Source organism: Podarcis liolepis, assembly GCF_965112155.1.
Source record: "Podarcis liolepis genome assembly, chromosome: 2".
Classification (NCBI taxonomy): Eukaryota; Metazoa; Chordata; class Lepidosauria; order Squamata; family Lacertidae; genus Podarcis; species Podarcis liolepis.
The window spans coordinates 50,589,582-50,610,550 of record NC_139555.1 but is presented as its reverse complement, the minus strand read 5'-3'; the positions used below and the strand labels follow the sequence as shown (position 1 = coordinate 50,610,550).

At 45.5% G+C, this 20,969-nt stretch overlaps 1 long non-coding RNA gene across 2 annotated transcripts in view; it reads left to right on the top strand.

The window, feature by feature from the left end:
* The window catches only part of LOC310696926, a 29,484-nt gene extending 21,254 nt beyond the window's left edge, over positions 1-8,230 (top strand). For both annotated transcript variants that reach the window (XR_014520789.1, XR_014520790.1), the window contains one exon: positions 5,365-8,230. This is a non-coding gene — a long non-coding RNA (uncharacterized lncRNA). The remainder of the gene's footprint in view (positions 1-5,364) is intronic.
* Positions 8,231-20,969: the final 12,739 nt, after the last annotated feature.

The window sequence follows — 20,969 nt, the reverse complement described above, 5'->3', positions numbered from 1 at the left end:
TCAGTATTTGATCTGTCATATCCTTTTATGTAGTTGGGTACTTTGTGGAATGTAGTCTTGTTTTTCTTTGATAATTGAGAACTTTTTTGGGGGGGAATCTTATTCAAAGGGAAAATTGGATATAAATGTCTCTTCCTTGAAGCATCTCTCACTTTGACTTTTGGGAGGTGTGTATCAACTTTTGCTTGTTGATTCTGGTAATTATGGTTTAATTAGGGGTGGGGGGGTTAGCTCTTCATTAATAATCAATATTTTAGATTTGTAATCTTAACTTGCCTTTTATAATGTTGTTAACCTTGTTTATATTCTTTTCTGCAATGCTTAAGTTCTACTAAGCAAAGGAAAAGTATTGGCTATGTGCCTAAAGACTCATCCTTGGAGCCTAAATTTTCTGTGTGCTGATACAAAGGGTGACCAATTCTCCCATGTAATGTGGCAGTTGCAGGGGCAAATGAGATAAAAAAACTTAATTGTCAGGCTCTCTGTCTGCTACATAGAAACCAGGCTTGGATTTCCCATTGGAACAGAGCAAAAATGGCCATGGTGGCTATATAAGAGAATGACAGAAATTCATGGAGAAGTCTACTCTGATGGTTACGTTCTGCCTCCACTGTTGGAAACAGTAGCCTTTGAATACCAGTTGCTGGAAACTGTGGGAGTGGAGAGTGCTGCTGCCCTCGGGTCCTGCTTTGGGGCTTCCCAAAGGTCTCTGAATGACCACTGGAAGAAGGACTAGATGAGACACTGGCCTGATCCAGTAGCCTCTTCCTATGTTACCACCAGCTGCCTTTGGCATCAGCTGTAGACCCACAACAGCTATGTTTGCATGTCACAGTAAGCCACAGGTTACCATATATGAGCAGATTGCATCTGCTTCATTCCACCCTGCCAAAGCTGGGAAGAAACAAACCATGCTCCTTAGCTTAGCATTATATCTGAACCAGGGATTGTGGTTTGGCTCGCTCCCAATATAGGCCTGTTTCTGTACCTTTCAAAATAGCTCTCTCTCTTCACTGGGCAGGCTGCTGTTGCAGCAGACTCTCTGCATGCTCACCAGGCAGGCAGGCTCTTACCCAGACCCAGGGCTCTTTTGTGCAGGCACCACTAACGGGAAAAAGCAGGAGGGGGCCACAGAAACAGACTGTGTACTCTCTTCAGTATTCTCATAGCATCCTGGGATAGCTGAAAGGTTAGACACACTGACTTGCCTAGAGGGATCTCACTCTTTCCCATCCAGCATGAGGGGTTGGGATTATTTCCCAGAGGATGCTCCCCCTCTTCCCCCACATGCACTGCAGGCTGCTCAGCTGGTCGGCATTCCATGAGAGTTCCTGGACAACCCATCCCCGGCTTCAGCCTCCCAAGGGGCAGAAGCAGTAGCTGAGAACTTGACTTGGGCCTGGGAGAGAGCGAGAGAATGTGGAGTTCTTGTTTTTCCAGAGAGGCTCATGGGTCACGTTCATGGCTGGGTTTGTGGGTTAGGCAGGACAGGATGTGATAGGATCAGGGCCCAAACATCACTTATCTGGGCCCGGCACAACCTTGTGTCACAGACTGCCTCCCTCCCATCTCTCACATAAACATCTATTTTAAACAAAATGGGAGGATTGATTGGTGTCCTTTAGCTTCTTTAGCTCCCTTTGCCTCTTGATTTGTATTTATAACCAGATGTGGCACCAGGCTGTGAGTATTCATTACACATAAGCAACAAACACCATTTCAAAACTGCTCCCAATCCTTGGGACTAGTTGTTCTCTGAACTTGCATACATTTTGTGCTCTCTAAATCCTATTTGCAGCAATGGCACCTTCTGTTCTTGGAAGCTCGATGTCCCTGAATGTTATGGTGCTTGTCCTTCCTCTCTGCCAAGAATACTTTTAGGGGCCTTAGTAAACAATAGCAGCAGCCGCTGCCACCGCAGTAGCAGTGGCTCTCACTTTCTCTAGAATCAAAGGTCCGTCACGATTATGGCATTTGTAGCTCTTTCTGCTGCAAGTCTCCTGCTGCTCCTGGTTGGCTCTTTCTCCTTCCATATAGGTCCTGCATCTGCTTCTCAACCCACTTTTCCTTGTGGTGCCATCCACCACTGGCACACTGACCCCAGAGGGTTGTCCGTGAAGGAATGAGACCCTCAGACTGACACTCCTGCCCTGCACAGGGAAGTCTGCCACTTGTTGTTTAGTCATTTAGTCATGTCCGACTCTTCATGACCCCATGGACCAGAGCACGCCAGGCACTCCTGTCTTCCACTGCCTCCCACAGCTTGGTCAAACTCAAGTTGATAGCTTTAAGAACACTATCCAACCATCTCGTCCTCTGTTGTCCCCTTCTCCTTGTGCCCTCCATCTTTCCCAACATCAAGGTCTTTTCCAGGGAGTCTTCTCTTCTCATGAGGTGGCCAAAGTATTGGAGCCTCAGCTTCAGGATCTGTCCTTCCAGTGAGCACTCAGGGCTGATTTCCTTCAGAATGGATAGGTTGGATCTTCTTGCAGTCCATGGGATTCTCAAGAGTCTCCTCCAGCACCATAATTCAAAAGCATCAATTCTTTGGCGATCAGCCTTCTTTATAATCCAGCTCTCACTTCCATACATCACTATTGGGAAAACCATAGCTTTAACTATACACTACCACTTGTAGTTCAATGTTATAGGAAATGCCAACAGGAACTGGAGACCTCTGGGAGTTGTAGTTTCTGCGCGAGTGGGTCTCTTACTAAGGAAGGTACATGGCCCTTAATTGCTCACACCACAAGTCCTAGAGTTTCTTGCTGTGGTGCTCGTGTCCTACTCGTGGGCTTCACATAGGCATCTGAATGGCTGTTGTAGGAACAAGATGCTGGAGCCACTCTGGATTTCCAGACCTGGAAAAAAGGTGTCCTTCTCCAACACTCCACCCACCTCACCCCTCTCCATTGCTTGGCCTCAGATAGCATGGGGTGCCATTTACAAGGAACCCAATTCAGTGGAATTTTGTACTCCAGCTGTGGGAAATTTTAGAAGTGGCAAATCTAGCACACACATAGGGTGGCCATTTATGCATCATTATACATATTCTATCTATCATCTATCTCTCTATCTCTCTATCTCTCTATCTCTCTATCTCTCTATCTCTCTATCTCTCTATCTCTCTATCTCTCTATCTCTTTATCTCTCTATCGCTCTATCTCTCTATCTCTCTCTCTATCTCTCTATCTCTCTATCTCTCTATCTAAGCAGTTCTGTACTTGGCCTTTTGATGCATTCCCCCCTCAAACCAGCTTTGATTGAAGTTGAGAAAAACAACCTGGCTGCATTTTAACATGTAAACGGCCAAAGATGGATAACAGATACATCTAAAAGGTATTGATTGGTTCATGTTAGGGATGGGAAATAAATTCAGTTCAGTTCACATTTAAAGCTGAATCTGTTCAATTTGCACTTTCTGAAACAATACAAGAACTAAAACATAGCCAGCCTTTGAAATTCACACTCCTCCGAATTTTGCGGTGTTGTTTTCCAACCAAACAATGCTTATTAAAATGCATATATTAGGGGAAAGTGTGCACAAAATTGAATATATTAGTGAAAAATGACATACAGAAATGCATTATATGAGAAGAAAGTGTTTGCAAAAATGTGTACATAAGTAAAAAATGCATACAGAAATGTGTTTATTATGAGAAATTCCCACAAACATGCTGGGGGAAAATTTATGAGGGTTTTTTTAAATGCAAGTTGCTGCAGATATGTGAAGAACTAATTTATGATTGGAAAAATAAGAAACCAAGAGAAGTGAAATTGACATCTCTCGCCCATGTCCACTTGTTTGAAAGTGATGGGGCTGTGCCTGCCTCCTGTGTTATTAGCGCTGGCATCATTTAGCAAGAGCTTCAGAGGAGTAACATTGCATAGATCAATTCCTCTTTGCTATTAAAGCATTTTCGTTACAAGACAGTATTTTCTCCAAGGGGCCATGTGCACTAGAAGAAGCTCTTCTGATAAAACAGCCATCATTGCCCAAAGACATTACAACTCATAATGCATTTTGGTCTGCATTATTAACAAATCTTGCATTTCAGTTTGGACAACGTTATACCTCTTTGCATAGCCCCTGGGGTAGCCACCCCACCATACCCACATCCCTTTACCTGACCTTGAATCACCCTAAGCATGTGCAATAGGGTGCAGTTTTCTCAGGTGAATGCAATGTACGCAATACAGAACAGATTAGTTGACCGCATGCATAAGAAAAACGAGTTATGGGGGTTGGGGAGAGGATGCAAAGCAAGACTAATTATTCAGTGAAATGTAATTGTTCGTATACATGGAAGATGTGCATGAATAGTATCGACACGTGCAAATGAAAAATCCTGTGGTCTTGACTACATTGTATGTTAAAGAGGTGGCTGATTCTGCACCTATTGGATGCAGTAGAGGCTTTTATAAGTGTATCATAGCTGGAAAGCAGGTGTATCAGCCATCACAGCTAAATGCTACCTCCATATTCGGAGACAATATATGACTTTATATCAGATACTGGGGCAAACAACAAGAAACGTTGCTCACCCTCTGAGCTTCACAGGGACCTCAGGTTCAGCTTTGTAGGAGGCAAAGGGAGTGCTAAACCAGATGGACTCTTGAGCTAAGTTTGTATCCTCTAATCAGTTTTCTGCAGAAAGTCCTAGGCTAGTTTCGTACACTATAGCACACAGTAGGGAGAGAATGGCAGCATCTTGCCCTGAGCATGAATTAGTTCTGCTCTCCCACTTATGAGGCAAGTGTGGGTTTGGGTTGGAGCTGTTCGTCCCCAACTACCATGGGTGGCTATTGTGGTTCAGTGGTTAGAGTGTTGGACGAGGAGGTAGGGGATCAGGGTTCAACTCACTCAGCCAGGAAGCTGGCTGGGTGACCTTGGGCCAGTCGCCTTCCCTCAGCTTGGCCTACCTCAGAGGGTTGTTGTGAGGATAAAACAGGGAAGTACAGAAAAGATGGGATATGAATTTAATAGTAACATTTTAAAAATGAATCTTAAGAGATAGGGTTGGTTTCCATGGTTCCTCATGTTCAACTCCTTTATATGATGAAAGCAGCAGGAACAAGAAGAGGTGAACGGTGTTGTGAATGGAGGGAGTCAGGCACTTATTAGAGAAGTGAGGTTGTCATTTCCTGTGTGGGATTGTTGAGGCTTCCCATTGCTGTACCTCACTGTCGATACCTGAAAAATACTTGCTTCTCCCATGGCTTCATGGTGGGGAATTAGTACCATGATATCTCCAGTAGGTCACGTCCAGACAAGGGAATTCAGAGTTGGATATGCCTTTGACCCTTTTGATGTAGCTCTTGGGATCACTGGCTGATACCTTTTCTTTTCTGCATCTCTTACAGGATTGGCTACTGGGGGAAGCAGTCACACGTCTGAGGATTGGAAGCATTGCAAAGCACAATGGACAGCCAATCTTGAGGAAGAGTCGCAGTGGCAAGCTAGCTCAGGATGCTAGTCCACAGCAAGACTGTGACTAGTGTCAGTCCTTCAAAACCTAGTTTTAGCCAATTTTGCTTCTCTTTTAAAATGTGCATGAGGTCACGATATCATTGTGAGTGTAATGATGGTAATGATGTTATTGGTCCAATATGTTACACTGCTCAACCCTGCCGTAAACAATCCTAGGAAATGTAGCTTGCTGATGACTGGTTCCTGGCTACGTTAGGTTTCTCACAGACAGAACTATAGTTCCTACAGTTACCTGGGGAGGTGGACTGGCCTCTGAGCCAGTTGAACTGGCTACAGTTCAACACAGAACTAGGCATGCCTAAGCCCATTCTAATCAATTATCTAAAGTATGCTTAACCAAGCTTTGGTTTATGGCTGGCATGGGTTAAGGTGGAGGCATGGTTCAAAGGTTAGGAAGATGAAAAGAAACACTAGATGTCACCTTCCACAAATGGCTGTGGTTTTTTTGCTTTTCATTTTATGTTTGCAGAGATTTATCATTTTTGGAAACTATTTGGGCAATGACGTCTTGTCCTTTCGTTCTCCCTGTCCCTTTGACTCATTGTGGCTCATTCCCAAACTTGGCTATAACTTTCGGTTCCCAACCCAAATCTATTCTCTGTCTGGATATAATGTTGTGTTTGGCAGGGTTTCTGAAACACAGATTTTACAGATCGGGGAGGTTTTGGTGAGTTTTTCAGATGATCTCAAGACTTGGTAAGCCAGTCTCTCCTACCTTTCCTCCAGCTATGGAATCAGAGCTACAAAAGAAAGAAAGAAATGCTCAGATCCTTTTCAGAAGCCAACCAAAGATGCAGATGTGGCACATATTGAATGGACACCGGTAATTTCAGAGAAGGTCAATGCATCAGCACATACAGGAGTGTGTATTCCGGTGTGAAATTCAGGCATCCAGAAAGCTCATAGGACCCCTGATGAAAGGTGTTTTGCTTGCATGTTATACAGCAGTGTCTTCCAGCGTCTGGCAAATGCTGCGGAAACCAATTGTGTCATGTTTGGGGGTTGCTGTTTTCTTCTCCTACTGAGTAGAAACCTGGACTATCTTTCTGCCTGTCTGTCTACCTATCATCTATCATCTATCTATCTATCTATCTATCTATCTATCTATCTATCTATTTTTGCCTGTTTTGAGATGATTGGAAGCATGAGGATGATTGGAAGCATGAGTGCCTTGCTTCTCGAAGGGTGATTAGGGCCCTGCTCTCCCTCTCCCTGCTGGAGTTAGCGACAGACCTTTCCTTTCTCTATCACACAGCACACACCTCTCCCTGTACTGTGTCTGCCTGGTGAAGGAGGAGGAGAAGGGTGGTGGGGATAATTTCTGAGGGCTGTGCTTAGAGCAGAGGGGAAGGAGAGGCTGCCAAGGAGCCGGATGGAGCTGCAGCCCCTGGAGCTGCCATCTGCTTCTTGTCAGGTTGTTGTGAAGTGCTTGTTCCTGGCTGCCTGGTGACAGAGGCTGCTGGACTGCAGCAGAAGGATGTGGTTATGACAGATGCTCTGTTTACCATACTTTGTGCCTAGTCAGGATCACACAGGATGTTTGCTTTTGCCTGGGAAAGTCACCGTTTGGTATCTTGCTCACCTCCTTCCCCAACGTGTGCTTTCCAAATGGTCATCTCCGTTGGGAGGTATGGAGACCACACTCCATCTGTCATCCTTCGCTCACGGGAGAGGACTCCCTTAAGTGGAAATCCCTGTGCTTCCTCGAGGTGTAACGCAGCTGGGGACCCATTTTCTCCTTTACAACAGGGGTGGGCAGTCTGTGGCACTCCAGATGTTGTCTGAATCCAACTCCAGGCAGAATGGCCAATAATCAGATACTAGAGTTGGAGTCCAATAACATCGTGGGGAGGGGGCGGCACAGGTTCCCCCTCCCTGCTCTACAGCAAGGCACGTTACTGCTTCTCTAGTGATGCATAAAGGTTCTTCCAATGTCCATTAATTCCTTGCCACTTGAGTCCTTCTCAGATTGCATCAGCAGCAGGTGGCTTAGTGGGATGAGGGGCTGTTGCTTACCTGGCTGCCCAATGTGGAGGTTGCTGCTGGTAGCTAAGAGGCAGTGGGGAGGTCAGCACAGTGCAAGCACAGTGGCAGAACCATCCTCACACTCCTGATGCTTCATCCACACCAACCTCTCTTCTGCCTCCCCACTCCCCCTAAACTCTTTGGTTACCACCAGTGACCTCCATGTTGGGAAGCCAGGTAAGCAATGCCACTCCACTCCACCAGCTGCTACTGATGCTACTGGATTGCATGTGGTTCAGTTCCATGAAGGGGATGTTGGGGAAGGTGTTGCAGTGGTTGACAAAGCCTTAGGAGCGATCCAGATCCTTCTCCTGGAGTCTCCTGCTTCCTGCCGGCACTTCAGCCAGATGGATCGCTGCAGGAGAATGCCAGAGCTTTCCCATAGACAAAAATGCAAAGGCTTTCAATACTGTCTCCGCTAAGTCTTAGCTCATCCTGTAGTCGGTCGGAAATCAGAATGAGCAGGTTAATTTTAGAATTTAATGATTTTACCAAGGTTATCTCATATCTGATCTCCTGTTATTCCATTCTTGGGCAAAGCGGATCATAGCCCCCTAAGGATCCTACTACAAACAAGAATGAAAGACAGAATTATCTCTTTTGGATCAAAGGCTGATTACAGAGACTGATTTATCTTATGAGAAAAAGTGAAGCTAAGTATAATGGAACTGTAATGAAATTGGAATGAATAAATATGTAATGTTTTTAAAGTGACAGATATATCTTAATGTAACGAATGAGTGATCATTCAAGGTATCTCAGGAGTTAGCAAACAGGAGTTTGGAAGTTAGTTTGCTTAACAAAACAGAGGTTCCCTATCTAAATGAAAAGACTGAAGAAATATTTTGACTATGTCAAAGTTATGCCAGAGTAGAATTACTGGGTCTAGTAGGTGGTGAACTCTTCATTTGGTTACCCTTTTATGGGACTAACAACACATTTAAACTGCAGAATTTGCCTCAAACAAGCCCAATTTGGCCTCAGTTCTTTGACCCACCTCATACCTGAGCACAAGACCCTCACAAATTTCCCCCGAAGGTAGAAAGGTCTTAATATTAGCTTGGTGTCACTAGCTCCTAACTGCACCCTGGATTTTATCAGTTCCCGGACTTGCGTCTGGTCCTTGAATGGCCAGAGGTCAAGCATAGCTTCTAAATGCAACATGACCAATACATCGTTGGAGCATCTATGAAAGCTTACATAAACCAGATTTTTGTTCTTATGGTAACTTATTCATTTCTAAGAATACAGCTATCCAGCTGGTTATCTCACATCTGACTTCCTGTCCCATTGTAGGGCAAAGCCAAGCATAGCTAAGGATCCCCAAGGTGGCTGAAATGTCAGCCTGACAGTGTACCATAAATTATCTAGCTTGTTAGCATCAATGTCAAACTATACCTACCAAATGCAAGCATAATTCATGCCAGCTGTGAATGCATTGTGTAGAAAATGCACTGCATTATCCTTGAATAAAAATATAGCATTTTAGTAACTCCAATAAAGGTAGATCCTTGCAACGAAAGCTCCATCCTAAGAGAAAGCAAGTGGATTGTCCGTTACCACTGGAAGACAAATGCATGTGCACAAAAAGCCGATTGTGCAAAAATCACTGTAATTGCCTTGGCAGAATCTCCACTGAGCTCAGTTTTCATGCCCGAAACATTCACAGTGCCAACAGTAATCTGCTTTTGTTCTGAGCAGCAACAGCTCCTGGCCAAATGTCCCATTATTGTCTTGGGTGATAGTTCCTTGGTAGGCCTGTAATATAGCAATGGATTTAGGAAAGGCTTTCCAGCACATTTTTTTTAATCTTGTTTTTCCTTCAAAGAGTTCAGGATAACAATTACAGTTACCCCTTTTAACCCTCACAACAACCCTCAGAGATGGGTGAGGCTAAGAGAAAGCAAAAGGGCCAAGTTCAACCCATAAGATCTTTCCGGCTGGTAGATGATTTTAAACTGGGGCTCCATGATCAGTTTGCAACATGCTAGCCCCAATACCAGCTCCCTAAAAAATAATTACCTTGAGATTAACTTTTCGGTAAACATACCTGAATTGTGTGTGAGCACCTAGATAGATATGGCCTTGATGCACTGGGGATTTTCCAAGTAGCTCTATGTCATCTAGATCCCTATAAAATGTCCTGCAGCATGGGTGCTGGAATACCAGAACCCCTGCCTATTTGCCAACTGGGGCTGATAAGAGCCCTACCCCATCTAAATGGCCAAAGGTTCCCCATCACCATCTGACAGGACGTCCAGGTTCCACCATCTCTCTGCAGCCTTGCTTCAAGTAAGGGCTTATCCACACTTACCTTTTGACTCACTCTTTCCAGGCAAGGTCCACAATTTAAAGCACCGTATCTGAGTGCCTTTTTTTTTTTTTTTTTTTTTGCCCCAGAGCTTTCCCCACGAAAACCTGCTCTCTGAAGCTGATTCAGAGCAAACGACAATCTGTGGAAAAACCAAATTGTCATTTAAAGAGCAGGTTTTCACAGGGCATAGTTCTAGGACCAAAAAAAGAATGCTTAGACACTAACGTGTCCCAAGAAAACTGGGACATCCCATTTTTTATCGCGAGAGAACAGTGGCCATTTTGGTTGTCATTATTTCGTGTGATTTCTCCCCCTGAAAAAGTGCTTTTGGAGAGACTGCGTTCTTGCCCCCAAAATGTGTGTTTTTGGGTGCTGTACCTGAAAAAAAACACTTTGGGGGGATGAAACTGCCGTTCAAAGGCATGTGGTATCACAGCAGCCCAAATGGCCTCTGTGCTCTTGCGATAAAAAAATGGGAAGATGGTGTCTGAGAAGGTGGCTTCCCGGATTTTGGCTTTAAGTTGTTGGAGGGCATGTTAAGTGTGGATAAGTCCTGACACAAGGCATAAAATCTCCTTGTATCAGCTTTGACTCCAAGAGAGAGTTTGATCAGACCTAGGCTAACACCCTGCATGAACCGAAAGAACACCCTAGAATATGCCCTCAGAATCCTTTGGGTGCTCTAACAGATGCTCAGGGTCCCTCAGAAGGGGACTTGATATGGGAAAGGTTGCTTGGTGGTAGAGAAAGGGGGCAAACCAACAGCCTACCCAAATCCTGTTGTTGTTCTTCTCTGCACCTTCCTTCCTTCCCTCATGATAGCTCTTGTGAGAGGAGGTTGCCTGACAGATGGATGAAAACAAGAAGACCTTCGATGTCTCCCAGCCCAAGGTGCAGTGCTGCATCTCTGGTCAGTTGTGAGTCTGAGATGAAGCACTGTAGCTCGGGAAGGGAGGAACAATACAACGGAAGGGAAACTTACCTCTCCTCCTGCGTGGAGCCAGAGAGCCCTGGCAGGTATTTCTACTGAATTGATCCAGAGGGCAGAAGAATTCAACTGGACTTTGGCTGCAAGGGCTGAAGGCTAATCATGAAGAGCACTCTGGAGACAACAACTGCTTATAGGAAATATTATATGCAGAGAGGGGGCTCTTTGTTGCTGCCCAGAAAGTGGTGGTCTGCAGAATAACATCCCTTTGGGGAGCATTTGTGTCATAGTGCACACCTTATATGTTCATATCTGCATACAGAGAATATGCTTTTTATAACAAATCCCCGCCACCGCTGCTGCTTCCTTTTACCAAGAGGTGTGTGATGTGTTTTTTCTTTGAGTGCTCATGCTTTGGAAAACAGCCCAGCGCTTCCTCAAAGGCACCACCAAGTGGCAATACTGAGCATTGAGCCTAAGCAAAAATGCTCTTCCATTTGAGGTCTGTCTTAGCAGCATCACATAAGAAAAGCTCAACCTGCAGCAGGATGTGAAGGAACAAACTGAAGGCTATCCTTGCTGTCAGCCCAACCCACACTGTGTCCTCGGGGTCCAGTTTTCCCAGGAATCCCTTAGATGATAAGAGGGGGATTCCTGGAAATACTGTTCTTGGGGTCACAGCTCAGCAGCTGGAGATACCATCTTCCATTTTTCTCACCCCAGAGAAGCCATTTGAGAGCACATGGGAAATGGAGACGACTTCAAGCAAAGGGCTGCAGTCATTCAGCTCCCAAAACACCAGCAGACCGGAGTCACTCCTGTTATGTGACCTCATGGCAGGCGGTTCCAAATCACATCAGGCTTCCAGGAGTGAAGAAAAGCAACCACGCAGCAAAGAGAAAAAGATTTGTTCACAGGGCAGTGTTCACTGTTTGCTTGGTTTGGGGCTAACTGGAAAATGGGGAGGAATCATGGCCTTTGTGTCGCAGACCAGCAAGCCCCCAAACTTGGGAACATGTACCCTCTGCCATTCTGGCAGAATAAGCTAATAGAATATGTGGAGCTAGCAATGTTGACTGCAAAGATAAGAAATCAAGATGAGTCGGATATAAAAGAAGAGCAGGAATACTTTGGCAAATATTTAAAAATATATAACCATCAGATGAGCTTCCAAGTGGAGTTAGATATATGAGCAGTAGTTAAAATAAGTAGAAGAGGGGTGATAATTAAGGAGATACGGCTTAACAAGGACTAAGGAGGACCCCACGGAGGGATGTGTGTGGAAGTCAAGGAGTGTAAGATAAACGATGGCAACTGTATAACTGATGTATTAAGATATGTAAAATGCATAAATAATTTTTTTTTAAAAGGAAACCTGTCCCTTCACAACACTGATCCCTGGAGGAGCTTCCTGTATTCCACCATCTAGGAAATGGCGTTTGGGCTTCTATCTCACTCAGCTCTGCACTGGTTGGGGTGTAGAGAAATAACATCATTGCTCCTTAGATGTGCTGAACGAAAGTGTTGTCCCATCATGATCCTCCACATCCTCTGCCTTCCTAAAACCAGGCAAGTGAAAAGTTTCTGCTGCCCTGGTGGATTGCAAAACATTTTGTGAATTAAATGTTCCTTCTGGATGAGCTTGGTACAGTAGTGCTCTGCCCTGAGCAATACTGCTCTAGCTCCAGATCCTACCCAGGAAATGCCACCACATAACAACTGTAAACACAACGTGGTTTAATCCCTGAGTGGTACCCCTTCTGTGCTAGCTGAGCACTGCTACATCTATGCAGTGGGGATTTGATTCAGGTTGCACTGAAAGGCAAGCATGCCTAATTCTAATTCACACTTTCTGAAATAATATGCAAACTGAAACACAGCCATCCGTAGAAATTAGCACTTTCCCAAAATTCGCAATGCAGTTCTCCAGCCAAGTAATGTGTACAAAACATGCTGGGGTGAAGTGTGCCTAAAATTCCTGTAACCGTGAAAATAACACAAAAACATGTTTTATATTAGGGTAAATTGCTTTGCCAAAATATGTATATTAGGCAAGCTTTCATATCAATGTGTGAATATTCGGAGCAATTTGCACTAAAATGCTGGATTTTCCCGAAAACTCTTTAAAATATCAAAACCTGATGCGGAAATATGTAGAACTGAGTTTAAGACTGGAAAAATGAGAAAATGAGAAATTGAGATAAACTGATCATGACCAATTCAACCATCTCTCTGTCAATAAATCTCTGAGCTTGTGCAGCTTCTGTGAGCTTTTTGTGTTTGTTTTATGTGGAGTCAGGCACCCTCACTTCAGAACAGCGGCAAAATGAACAGGCTGCAAATAGAAACCTGAGCTGACTGAAGTCAAGGGAGACTAATATAGCAACACGCACATGACACAGCAGATTGAGTCTTTTGTTTTAAAAGGCACTTTGTGGGCCGCTGCAAAAGCCAAGATAGACAATACCAGCCTCTCTCTCTTTCTCTGCTGAGTTGGCAGCCCCTTGATCCCAATGGCAGACTCATCACTGGCCTAGATTAGGCCTGGCCAGAGTTAGGGGAAAGAGCACACATTCCTCATTTGAAGCAGGAAGTGCTTCCCTTCATACTACGGGCAATTGTGCATCTCGGTTGGACGTGGTTAATCCTCATTCACTTCGCTAACATTCAAACGCTTTTACAAACTATGCAGAGTTAAGTTAGTGAGCTTATATGATCAATTCGCAGCACATCAGAGAGTTGCATGCACCGGAAAACCAAAAGCAAAACTCCCTGTGTCTTTTGGAGGAGTTGGAGGGACAGATTATGTAGGATTCCTGGCCTACATGCAGAGTTTGTATTCACACAGGGTCTATTCACAAGTTCCATCAAACACACATCAGGCTGGGGAAGTGGATGCAATCTTTACCCTCTTCCGCATGTTCCTTGGGCATGGTGTGTTTTGTGAACAGAGGGAGCTGCAGATGCCAACTACACGTGCAATGCTAAACCCATCTGGCAAATAGAAGAGAAGCCCTGGAGGCTGCAAATTACTTCCAACAGAAAATCTCACTGAGGCCCTCCAGATTTCTTTAATAAAAACTTCAGATGGTACAGTAAATCAGAAGGGGCTAAGGTCCTAAGCTACATGACCTTCATTTCCCATAGCCTTCAGCTGAAGACAAATCTGGTGGTAGAGAAGAATGAGCATCTTGAATATCTAAAAATCAGAGTGTCCTGTCTACCTCACTACTCAATGAAGCAGGCAGGTTCACGTGACCCAACTATAAAACAGACCTTGCCAATTTGAGTGAGGAAAGTTGAATAGATTTCAATACAAAACCCCCGGGGGAAATCATCAATCTATAGAGCAGCACCAAACTATTTGGGGATCACAGCACATCCAGCTGTTTCCTCAGTTATAAGGCATACTATAGGGATTGTTTTAAAATCATCCCTGCAGAAGAGGTTTTAAATGGAAAACCAGTGGCACTCAGTGGCTTCAGAGGGGATTGCAGGAATCTTTGAAATCCCGACACCACCGGTTGTTATAAAATGATGCCATTAAAACAGTATACACCAGCTGTGCTATCCCCACATAACAGAAGGCGGCAGGGGTTGCCTTGCTATAGAAAGATTGTCAATGCTTGCAGAATTTGCTAGAAACGGAGTGTGTATTCTAGCAATGGAAAAGTGCACAGAGTCTCCTTAGAATGAGGCAATGTCCCCTGAGAGAATGAAGATTGACTAGGGAGAAGACAAAAGTAGTGAGTGGGGCTGGAAAGCTTTATTCCATGTAAACAGTACATTAGGTATTATTCGCTGCTTCCAAACTTTTCTTCCAGAAGCTTTGAGATGCATCACAGTAACCCTAACAGGTCTGTTAGGATGGCAAACAGTGACCTGCCTAAGGCCACCCAAATGAGCTTCATAGGTAAGTGAGGATCTGGATTGTGGCTTTCCATATCTAAACCCAGTTCAAGCCCCTTCAGCATATTGGCTAGTTCAGGTCATATTAATACCAAAGTGCCATTGTTATGTAAAGGTGGAGGCAGGGTAGAGTGGGAGAGATGATGGTGAGGAGAAAAGGGGATGGCAAAGGAATCTCATTACGTACATGCATGCCTGCATGGTACAAGCACACATATCTGTAGCATATGTGTGTATACTGCAATAATGGGAAACATCTAAGCCAGCTCCTGAACTCCCTTCCCCATGTGAGCCACTTTGACGGTGGAGGCGGGGGTTAGCACAGCCCACTTGTCCATCACATGATGCCTTTAACTTAACTTCCAGTGAAAGGATTTGAAACCCAAATTTAAGAGTATGCTCCCATTTCTTTGTTTTCTTCCTTTGCAAGTGTGACTTGAATCGAGCCTCAGCTGCAAAGGGAAATCCTTTGCATCCTGTGTATGGATTTCAATAAGGGATATAAAGGAAGTATGCAAGCCCTGCTTGCAACAGAGATTGGCTCCACTAAGGAGCCAATTCCAGCATGATTTACATTGTAAGGCCCTGAAGGTAAGGCCTGCTTGCAGAGGAGCAATTGGGACTTCTCTCTAGCACTCCTGATTGTTCCTTTGCAGCTGCAGCTTTACCTGCTCGAAACCTGGTGTCTGATGTGGGAAGGTTGGCATGGATGAGTGCGGGGAATAGCTTCATGGGTCAAGTAAGGCCCCTGGCAGCCCTAATTTGCCCCAAAGGACTGGGCTTCCCCATGCTGCTTCAGAACTGACACCTTGCTACAGAGACTGCGCCATGTCTTTTCAGTTACACATTATTGCAGCTAAGCCTCCACAATGGCCTTTAGGTGTGAGCGCCTGTTTATAAATTCACTGACTTATTTGGAAAAGCCAAATAATCATTTCTAGTCTCGGGGTTAAAAAGAAGCCAGCAAGAAAAATAAAATCTGGACGAAACTGGAAAGCAGAAACACAGATCAAGAAAAGGGAGTGGGGGAATTAACAAAAGTGAAAAAAAAGTGGACAGGGATTAAAACCCAGAGTGGGTGGGCAGAGAGAACAGCACAGGGAGTACACTGTTCTGGGAAATCTCTGTAAAGGAGAAGAGGATCAGCATCCAAAGTGAAGTGCAGCAAATGAGGCAAAGAGGAGCCGTGTGCAAGAGAATGAAACAGACATGTATTCATAATGGGAAGAATACACAGCGTAATTATTCAAGGGAACTACAGCTTGAGTCCTCATGTTACATAGCCTCTGCATAATAATGTAATAATAATTTATTATTTATACCCCGCCCACCTGGCTGAGTTTCCACGGTCACGTCAATGATGAGAGGGGTATCTAGCTATTTCGTCCTCTGCAGAGGCATCACATGAACACCAGGTGACGTTGCCGGCCTGCCCTGAACCAAAACGTGGGCAGATTCTGGTGCTTGGGACAAGAGCAATGCAGGCTGGCACTGGAAGGGCAGTAGATCTCTAGAGACACTCTCATGCGGGGAGGTTGCTTCTTGTGTGTTCCTTTGCCATGCACAGTTCACAGACCACATACATTTTGACCAGTTTGTGGGAGGGAGAATGCATGATGCAAGGCGTCAGATTACAAGGTTTTGTGTGACGCGTCTCCCCGATGTACAGTTTTGCAAGTCTGGAGTGGATTGCATTGGTGTACCCAGGAAGTGTCGCAGGCACCTATTATGTGTGATTTGTGACGGAAGTTCTGACAGAGAGCAACATTAACTCCACCCCTGCACTTAACTGCCTGTTGCTCAAACACACTGTGACACTTTGCAACTCCTGTTTCTTCGGTTGTTTGTAGCTTCCATGTGCTCCCACCTCCTGCTTCCATAGTATTCAGAAGTATAGTATACTTGAGCCCTTGAGTGTATGTGTTACAGGAATATTCCTTTCACTCTGGCAGGATTTATTTTTTCGTATGGATGAACATTCCTACATGTGAGTCCCAACCATAGGCTGCCTTGCAGGCATAAGGCCCCTGATGATTCCAGGTAGGGCTGGGAAAAAGACTCCCTGCCTGAAACCTGGGTGAGGCACTATAAGGCAACTTCCTCTCTTGCTACGTGGTACAGGCCAGACACAGGTTTACTCAGTGAGGTAAATCAGAGGCTTATTGTAACATTAACCATTGTAGGCAGCACAAAAACCATGTCAAGCTTGAAAGCTTGTGTACTCCTTTGTGATTTTCAGTTTGATCCTATTAAAAGCATTATGCCTGGACCTTTCACTTGATCATGGGAAACCACCAGGGGCGGGGCTTTAAGGATCGGCTCCTTGTGACTCATTCCCAGGAAACGCTGAGACATTGGCATTACCAGCTGGGCTGGTTCCCCAGGTCACCTGAGCAGAAATGCCCTTGCCAGGTTACGTCCAATTTGGGAAGGGCAAGAGAGCCTTGGGACACAGCCCTTCATGGCCATATAGACATCTCTCTATGTATGTATGTATCGAGCCAGCCAGCCTTCCCCAACCTGGTGTCCTCCAGATTTTGGGGGCTACAACTCCCATAAATCACATCAACCCTCCACTCTGCTTTGAACTTGGCTGGAACAGGCTCACATTGAAGGCCATAGATCAGTTCGGCAAAGTCCCTGCTTGGCATCCAAAAGGTCCCAAGTTCAATCTCTAACGTCTAACCAATTCTGAGCTCGGTAGACCAGTAATCTGACTCAGTATAAGGCAGCTTCTCATGTCCTGGGTTCCCATGTGACTAGATCAGGCTCACGTTTGAAGGCACAGGTCTGCCACTCTTGTGCGTTACTTAGAAGCCTTCTGAGGCTGACCAGGGCTATTCCCACCCACTCTCCCTCCATCCACAACAGAGAGTTGTTTTTGGAGCAGTTGCAAAGCCATGGCCCTGTGTTTGACTAGAACCCTAACAAAAAGCCAGCATCCTGGGGGTTAATGGATATCAGCGTTCCAGTGGCAGCTGCTGACTCAACTTTGTACAGCGCAAGTGGGACACACCCAGGTGAGGTGTCTGCAGGGCTGGCGAATGAATGCAACACACCGCAGGTGAAAAGAACAAAGCTAGGCAAGCCTGGGAGAGCGAGTTCTGGTTGGCCCCACCCCATGTCCTCCTGCCTGCCTCCCAACCCTCCAGTTAGTTTCCAGCATTTCCCCAGCTCATGAATGCATAGTCTCTCTTTAGACCCAGTGTAGCCCCAGTTCATTGGAGCTGCAAATCCTCCACTGTGCAGAAAAGAACAGACAATTCTTTCCCCTCCTTTAGGAACCAGAATGCTCCAGGCGTGTTCCCTGAACATGACTCCCAGGGCTGGTTGAATGGGGCTAGGCTAGGATATGAACCCTGTCAACCCAAAGCAACATCTGGGCACATCACCAAAGCCCCCAGAGCCACAGATTATACCAGAGATGAGATTTAATACCAACTGTTTCCATGGACTTATATATTCCTCCGCTGCCAAGCTCCGCAGGGATTTAGATTAAGCAAAATACAGAAGCTTTGTATGTATAATATCAGAGTGTTCATAAATAGAGCAAGAGGCAGGCTTTATAGCCTCATTTGCCATTTCAGTGTTCGGCCAGAAGGCAGAGGTGGAGCCAAGTTAGTCTGTGGCATCAAAATTATCAAAAGAATCTTGTGGTGCCAAAAATGCTAGGTGCATATTTATTTATTTATTTATTGTATTTATTATATATGTATTCGGAGTTCTTTTCAGCCAGAACGTGCCATTACTCAGTTCTGGCACCTCTCAAGTAGGTGCCATTGCCATGACAAGAGAACAAAGGAGGCGTTTATGGTGGGTTCTGGCAACTCTTTTCCTGTAAAATTAGCATGGTATTTATTTCAATTTTGCAGGCTCCTGTCATACCTGTTATTTGTAAAGTGCCATGTTTATAAATATGCTATATTAATAAATATAGCTGTTTTCACCCAAACTAGTTGCCAGCTGGATGTTCATGGTATACTTTGGGTTGATGTCAATTATTTCATGAGCTGCCGAATGCTGTGGCCTGTATACTGCATGCACATGAATTATCTCAGACTTCCTTCAACAAGGGGGGCGGGAATCTTGTATACAAAACCCCTGCAATTGATTCATTTTCTCTGATGGTCATTTACCTGACAGTTAATTCAGGCATTAAAGGGCCCATGCCATCAGCAGAAAGCAGGGGCCTGATTACTATTGTATCTAGCCCCACCCCTGGTCACCTGGTTCTGCCTCCTTCCACATGGTGAGGAGTGAAGGTCTGCAGCAGAGAGTGTGCTGTCTGCTTGTGCCCCGCCCCCACCACCACATGGTTTAGAAATCCTGAAATGCACAGCGAAGCTCCCCACTACAGACTTTCTCCTCCAATAGATGAAGGCTGGAGGCAGCCTCGGCCCCTGGGAACCCCTCCCCACCGGGCCTGGTGGGAGCCTTGGGCCCTTCCGCCACCATCCTCCTCGCAGCCGCCGAACTGAGCATCTCTGCCTTGGGCCTCCCCTCTGCCCATCACCGCCACTCCCGCTCCCGCTAGGCCGTACTGCGGCTGTGCCGCCAAAGGTCCCGAATGAGATGGGCAGCCTGGCATGGTCTATGAATTGATGAGGAGCCTTGAGAGGAGAGCGAGGGCAACCATAGAGAAAGCAGTTCAGAGAGAGGAGGAAGAGGAGGAGGAGGCAGAGGCGCGGGCAGATGTTCCAAGGGCTACAAGGGAAGGACCGCAAGCACTTCTCCCATAGATTTGTAGTGGTAGACTAGCATAGATGGTCTGATCTGCGGGTTTATTTCGGGTGCTATTTCCTCCCCCCTTCCTCCCGCCCCACCTGATGGAATTGAGAGCTGCAGATGGAGCACGAGAAAAAAGATACAGAACTGCAGCAGCATCTTCGTAGCTTGGACTTCATTTTGTGCGAAAAGTGGTTGCTGCTTGTAGTTATTTAATTGCACTGTTTCATCGGCTGGTGTCTTGAGCAGCATCCTCTGGAAACGAAGGGCTAAAAACCGGCGCTGCTTTCCAAAATTATCTGGTCCCTTTTAACTGGTTGACTAAAATCCCTTATTTTGGCTGCTGGTCCCTTATTTTCAAATCTGTAAGTTGACAGCTATGCGTGGTAGAGCTCCTCCACTCTTCCCACTGGTGCTTAAGGGAGCACCTGTTAGTCCTTTTCTCAATGAAATATTTTTTCTGTCAATCTACGGGTGCTTCCAGCTGTGGGTTTATTGGATGATAACTGCTCCATGCACATGCAGGGGCTTGGCAGTGTCCATATGTGACATCATCATCAACAAAATGCCAGCCTGCATCTTATGCGCGCGCGCACACGCACACACACACACACACACACACACACACCCCTGTTTAATCTCAGGCAATATAAAAGCTCCTCTCAAATTATTTGAGGACAGGACACGAAAGAAATAGGACTGATGATCAGAGCTAGACTTCAGGACCGCTGGGGCGAGGTCAAGCATTATTCCAGTGACAGGTAGGCCCATGAATTATAGTGCTGGTTTGTTCTCAGCCACACCACCCTAAATACACACACATCCTTTTGTTACAGAAAATGCTTCAAGAAATGTTAAAGAAAAATGCTTCAGGGCTGGCTGAAAATTAAGCATCAGCAAGGCAGGGCGGAAAAGAGCAGCTTCCAAAATGCAAACAAAGCTTCATTTCCTAAGTCCTTCAGTTCCAACCATCTCTGCTTCATTCTGCCTCCCTCCCACTTCATTTCAAACAGACTGCCAAGCTCCTCGATTTGTTTCAGATTCCAACTGGATCCCAAGCATTTTGTGTTGGCCTCGGGCACACCCACACAGCAGTTTCCTTGCAGGTTTTCTGCTGCTGACGTCCGCCTGTTTTGTGCAACGTCCGCACAGTGCCCATCTCACCAAAGTGCCTTCCCACATTCCCCCTCCATTTAATCTGGATTTGCTGTTTCCCATGTTGCATTTTGGCCTTCTATTTAGCAGGTTTCCCATGAAAATGGTAAATCTGGATTAAGTGGGGTGGGAAATGAGATGGGATAGCATTTTGATTGGGGATGACATTGTGCAGACACAACGTTCCCAGCACGAAGTCCAAAAGAAACTGTGGGGTTGAGGAAACACTCATCTCCCTCCAGTGCCCCATTAGAGCTTGAATGTTTCTATCTGGATTGGTTGTTATTGGGAGGGACCTGTGGCTTCTCCAGAAATCTCCCATCAATCTGTAGGCCTCACAATGAGCACGATAATCTCCTCTCAGTCATCAGTGACACAGAGCTGTGATAAGAGTCCTTTGCCCCTTAGCAGTCCCCCGTGAG